This window comes from Aedes aegypti, chromosome 2 (genome assembly GCF_002204515.2).
Source record: "Aedes aegypti strain LVP_AGWG chromosome 2, AaegL5.0 Primary Assembly, whole genome shotgun sequence".
NCBI lineage: Eukaryota > Metazoa > Arthropoda > Insecta > Diptera > Culicidae > Aedes > Aedes aegypti.
Window position 1 is genome coordinate 228354895 of NC_035108.1, and position 6050 is coordinate 228360944.

The following is a 6050-nucleotide window of genomic DNA, read 5'->3' on the forward strand; positions in this document are numbered from 1 at the left end:
CAAATCACTGATTGCTTGCTTGGAGGCTTACAGAATGCCTTTTAATGTTTGCTCTCCTTCCAAAACCATCGAAATGTTGAATGTGCTTCAACTTTTTGGCACATTATTAGCTGATTTAACATTATCAAAAACTGGTAATCAAACCATAGCAAACAATTAAACAAAACAATGGTCTTTATTTGCACAGTTCTTACAACTGACAGTGGGCGATATTCACTTATCGCCCGGGACATCCTGGCTACGAAGAACACTGTGTATCGATATATAGTTACATAACCCAACTAACATTTATTGCAAATGTAAACATTCTCTAAGCCATCTTTATACGGCTCAATGCTGAGTAAAGGCGCTGTACATATGGACAGAAGCTTCTATGCGATCCTTTTACCAACAAATCTGGCGAATCTACTCAGCTATTTTTAAGCTGTGATGGCAGCTCTTATACATACCGATCATTGCTCTATCTCGACAGTTATACGACAAGTAGCTGTGTAACATCTTCGGAAGGCGCTTTTTCAACTATTTCGCAACTGTTGAATAATTTTTATACAGCTTCCCTTTATTATGGATTAAATATTATTTCCGGAAGCTTCCGGAATTCATATCATAAGTATCTAAATTTAATGTTCCCAATGTTACTCAATTAAAGTACCTGCCACCGCTTAGAATCGAACTCACGACCTCTGCATCCACAAGTCTCGACGCTGTCCTGCTGCCACCACAGTATATATCGAAGGCAAAGAAAACACACCGTTTTGTTCTACATCGAAAACGGTTCATATATGGTGTTATAATGATGGTAAAAGATGTAATAGCCACGCTTACTCCACTTCATCTGGCTGTAAAAGAGTGTGAAACGTCAAACGCAATGTTTACATCCAGGCTGTGTTTGCGCTCCCATTTGCGGAATCTTCTTCGATAAAGAAAAGTGAAACTGCTGCAGAATAGAGTGCGCGATGGTTTTTGGTGATTATCCGGCGGAGTACAATTCGAAGATCCACGGACCTTACGATCCTGCCCGTTACTACGGCAAGCCGGATACGCCCTTGGGCCAGGTGAAGTTGAACGAATTTGGTGCTTGGTTTGACCGCCGTGACAAGAACCCTAGGCTGCAGCTGAAGCCGTGAGCCGTGCCTTTTGGAGATGGCAACCCAAACGGATGGGAATTGCCCCGGTCTTCCAGGTCATCGGCAAACTGAAGCACCACAGGAACTACAAGTACCACTAAACGAAGGCACCCTGGAAGCAGGGCAGTGCGAAGCGGAACCTATCCACAGTTCATTATATAAGCGCGATCCACGGAGAATAATTTTGGCAGGATCCGGAGGGTGGATCCGGCTTATGGAAGATAGCAATTTGGCATAAAATGGCAGACGGGAGCAGACAGTGAAAATCTGTTAATTTTGTTCGGCGTGCAAACTACAAAATTCGTGAAAAATAAAATGTGAAAAACTAGCGGAAATTTCGTTTTTCTGTTAAATGATGGTCACTGCTCCAGAATAGATTCTTCGAAAATTAAGTATAAGAGTTTTTTTTAATTAACATTAGTTAATAGAATTGCAATAGATGCGCCACAAGTTGTTGTTTTACAGCTTACAGCTGTATGTTCGATGTATAACTGACGACGAAGCGCTTCTTAATTATTATTGAGCAGCATAACAAATCATATTGTATAGAAGCAGCCGGATTAATGATAGGGACTTTTATTCCACATCGTAAGGTTGCTACTTTTTACGGTGTTTAGTTACAGCTTATTGTGCATCCCGATAAAATTCAGAAAAAGAACTTCGCTCAATTTCCTCTTCTTTATCAACGAACTTAAGGTAACACACGATAGACTCATCGTGGCATCCATGAACAATCTATGTTCAAACTATCGTTGAAAAGAAAATATTTCTGTTTTATATCATATCGATCATTCGGTGATCTATCCGGATCATATGCTTGCTAACAACAGGCATGTTGATACACTTTCAGTTCATCTATGTCCGGTAGAACCGATATCACATCCCCAAAACTACAAAATTGATCATCATTTATGGATAGCAAACAGTTGCACCTTAAGCACCGCCAAAACATTTTCAATCGGAAGGATTTTGGCGCGCTCGAACTGACAAATCCTCCGTTGTGGTGAAACTTCTTCCGTCGACGTGATGTTGGATAGTTTTCTAAAACAGTCGAGATAAAAGCAGAGCCGGCAGAGCAATGACAGTTAGTTCGTTCAAAACTTCGCTTCGGAAGTCCAACCGGCGAACTCCAGATTGGTGCTGCGAAGTCAATATTGAAAGCTGCAAAAGCGATAACTGACGAAGTTTATTCAGCTAATATTTGTAGCTGCAAAACATTTGCGTTACAGCTGTATTAACGCTAATAGTTCTATTTTTGACAGCTTTCAATTTTTGCTGCGTTCGCTGCTTCAATTCAACTGTTATACAGCACAAAGCAAATAATCTTGGCTTATAGCGCTAAAATTGTTAGTTGGGAACCTACATGAATTTGTGTTCATGGTCGACTACGCGATTGAAACTTGCTAGCTCAATGAAAATAAGATCAGGGTTGTTTTTCCAATTGGAACGAAGTTCCCTTTTCCCTACACTCTCTCAAACCGTCATTCATTGATCAATGGAACACGAGCAAACGGATCACTTGTTCACAGTGGGGGAATGCAAACTCCAAAATTTGTACTTACCAAGTATTTCAACTATTTCTCTCAAAGGCTGTTCGAAAACTCAACTTTTCGCCAAATCAAAGGAAGACGAGGATTGATTGCTCCCTTTTGAGCACGGGGAAACGAAATCAACAAAATATAGCTTATTACCTCAAGGATGCGCCTCTTAAGAAAAACAGCGACCACCGTTTCAACTTAATACATTATTGGTTTTATTTGCCCAATAGGGCCCTATCTGACGTCACAATTTCTAAGGGAGTACTTGCCGAGGGCATCGTCATGCCTTGGTGCGGATCCTGGTCGCTTTGATGCATGCAGAGGTGGTTGCAGGGTGGGTTGACGGAATGTGGTGTCTTGTGGGTGCCTAGCAGGTGAGCGGATGCTCCGACGCTGCTATCCTAGCAAAATGGCCGCCGGTGCCGCAACGTTGATGAATGGTGCGGATTGCGACGGTCTAGCGGGGGAGCTGCTACTCCGAAACTTGACAAACGGGCCGGCGGGGCCCAAGCGTTGATGAACGGGATGGCTTACAGAGGGTGTCGGTTCAAAGCGGCGATCTTGCAGTCACAGGTCTGGGAATCACGGTATTGCGGCTCAACGATGGAGTATTGTGGGGCACGGCTTTCAATTGTCTGGATGCCGTAGAAAATGGCCGACACTAATACTCCTATCGGTTGGCTGGGAACTTTTCTGTCGAACTTCTAACGGGTCGGACGACCACAATGGCTAGTGGTTTTCCAATCGAGTGCGCAAAATAGCCAACCTTGATGACACCGGAGATTCCTGCGGAAATACCCGGAACTAGTTCCGGAATGATGGAAAAGAAAAAGGCCCTTGATAAGGACCTGGCACATGGCATTAGTCTCCTCCCTATTGTGACGTCATTCTCCCTGTCTATTGACTCATTCTTCTTTTAAACCTTTTAATTACCTTTTTCCGATTTTGCTGATCACAATAAAGATTTTAGCACAATAGCAATTCTTAACAATAGCGAACTCGATTTTTGACGTACTACAATAGAAACACTTATTATATAACTATTTACAATATTTAGTGATAATTTACACCAACCGTACTATTTTCTTCGCCGTACTATTTTAACTGCCGTACTATTTTTAAGTTTTAACTTTTTAGCACCTAGGAATTTTTCTATACAAAACACATAATTGAGTTAATAAACTATTTAAACGCCATTTTGGCAACGCTCCCACCCGGAGAAAATTCAGAATTTATCACGCCGCGCACTACTATTTCGTCCAATGGCTCGAACAGAAAAGATGGTTTTTCGATGTCAGCCGAGTAGTTTTAATCTAATTGTTGAACATACGGAGGGCAAACTTCGTACCAAATCCGAAGTTTGACATTTTAAATACCTCCTACCTTGGGGTTGTAGTATTGTACTTTTTGATGAAATCCAGAATGCGATCGCAGCTCTGTTTGGAGCTGCGAACTTATTTACACAGTTAGAGAAAATTGCTCAGGACAAAGTATAAAAACTCTCTTGATTTCTTACATCACATGCAGCAAAATAAATGAAACTTCACAAAGATTATCAATATTCCTTGCCAAATTAGAGTAATACACATCATAATTGATAAAAATAAAACAGTTTTCAGTGAAAATTCGACGTCAAAAATATTAATTTCACAAGCTGTATAAAGGCCCAAACGCAATGATAGCGGAACGGCAACGGAATGCGGAACCGGTTCGCCAGCATGAATCACAACATCTCGACTGAGCTGACAACGAATGAAATTGGATCAACACTGAGTCGACAAGCTGATCATAGTTCATGCTGGCGAACCGGTTCCGCATTCCGTTGCCGTTCCGCTATCATTGCGTTTGGGCCTTAACATTTCATTGAAGTTCGTCAATAATGACTTAAGGCCCAAACGCAATGATAGCGGAACGGCAACGGAATGCGGAACCGGTTCGCCAGCATGAATCACACCATCTCGACTGAGCTGTCAATGAATGAAAGTGAACCAACTCTGAGTCGACTAGCATACTATAGTTCATACTGGCGAACCGGTTCCGCTTTCCGTTGCCGTTCCGCTGTCATTGCGTTTGGGCCTTTAGTGTGTAAGAGGTCAGTTCAGCCGCTTATTTACATTTGTGAAAGCCGCCCGAAGTCGTCACAGCCGCCGTCCCATTGTTTCGACTTTGACATTAGCTTCGCATCCAGAAAACTTCGCATCGCATGAGCAGGTGCGATTACGGTTTAGTGACTTCGCAGCACCAATCTGGAGTTCGCCGGTTGGACTTCCGAAGCGAAGTTTTGAACGAACTAACTGTCATTGCTCTGCCGGCTCGGCTTTTATCTCGACTGTTTTTGAAAACTGTCCAACATCACGTCGACGGAAGAAGTTTTACCACAACGGAGGATTTGTCAGTTCGAGCGCGCCAAAATCCTTCCGATTGAAAATGTGTTGGCGGTGCTTAAGGTGCAACTGTTTGCTATCCATAAATGATGATCGATTTTGTAGTTTTGGGGATGTGATATCGGTTCTACCGGACATAGATGAACTGAAAGTGTATCAACATGCCTGTTGTTAGCAAGCATATGATCCGGATAGATCACCGAATGATCGATATGATATACACCAGAAATATTTTCTTTTCAACGATAGTTTGAACATAGATCGTTCATGGATGCCACGATGAGTCTATCGTGTGTTACCTTAAGTTCGTTGATAAAGAAGAGGAAAATGAGCGAAATTCTTTTTCTGAATTTTATCGGGATGCACAATATCTTGATAATTTACGTAACGACCCCTATGAACTTATCTATGATGACGTCACGCCGCAACTTCCAGCGGGAAGAAAACCTTTACTGCGGGCCGTGTTTACAAAAAATGAACAATTTCGCTGCATATTCATCCACTCAATGTTCATCCGGTGAACATTCATTCACTGGATGTTGGTCCGGATGTCATTTTATGTAAACACGGCCCGCATTTACAGCGGAAAAGAAAAAGAAAGTCGACAATGAAAGAAGACCGTGGATAAGTCCATGAGTGATTTTTTCTGCGTGTAGTGAGCAAGCGTTCGCTTCGCTACGCGTAAGCCGCTGACAACAAACTAGGGAGTTAGAGATGGAATGTTGGGGAAATTAGAACGTGAGTGTTCCACCTGTCAGATTGACCCGTGAGAGCTGCCACTCACTTTCTCAAATAGGATACACGGAAAACTCTACTAATATTTTTTCTTTGTGCTGGAGGCAACAAATAGGAATATTGTGACCACCGGTTACGTTACCCCATCGCCCCCCCCCCTAAAAGAGCATTAGATTTTAATTTTTTGTTTAGTTATTTTTCAGTTATTATTTGTTTTCGCTAGTTATGATTTCATCTAGTGAAATTATAATAGGAACAAAATTTCT

At 42.0% G+C, this 6050-nt stretch overlaps 1 long non-coding RNA gene across 1 annotated transcript; it reads right to left on the bottom strand.

Annotated features, from left to right (window-relative positions):
* Positions 1–2863: 2863 nt before the first annotated feature.
* LOC110676423 lies at positions 2864–4239 on the bottom strand. The gene is made up of 2 exons (XR_002500370.1): positions 3599–4239; positions 2864–3513 (listed from the first exon to the last, which is right to left on the bottom strand). It is a non-coding gene; the product is annotated as an uncharacterized LOC110676423 (long non-coding RNA).
* Between the last annotated feature and the right edge of the window lie 1811 nt (positions 4240–6050).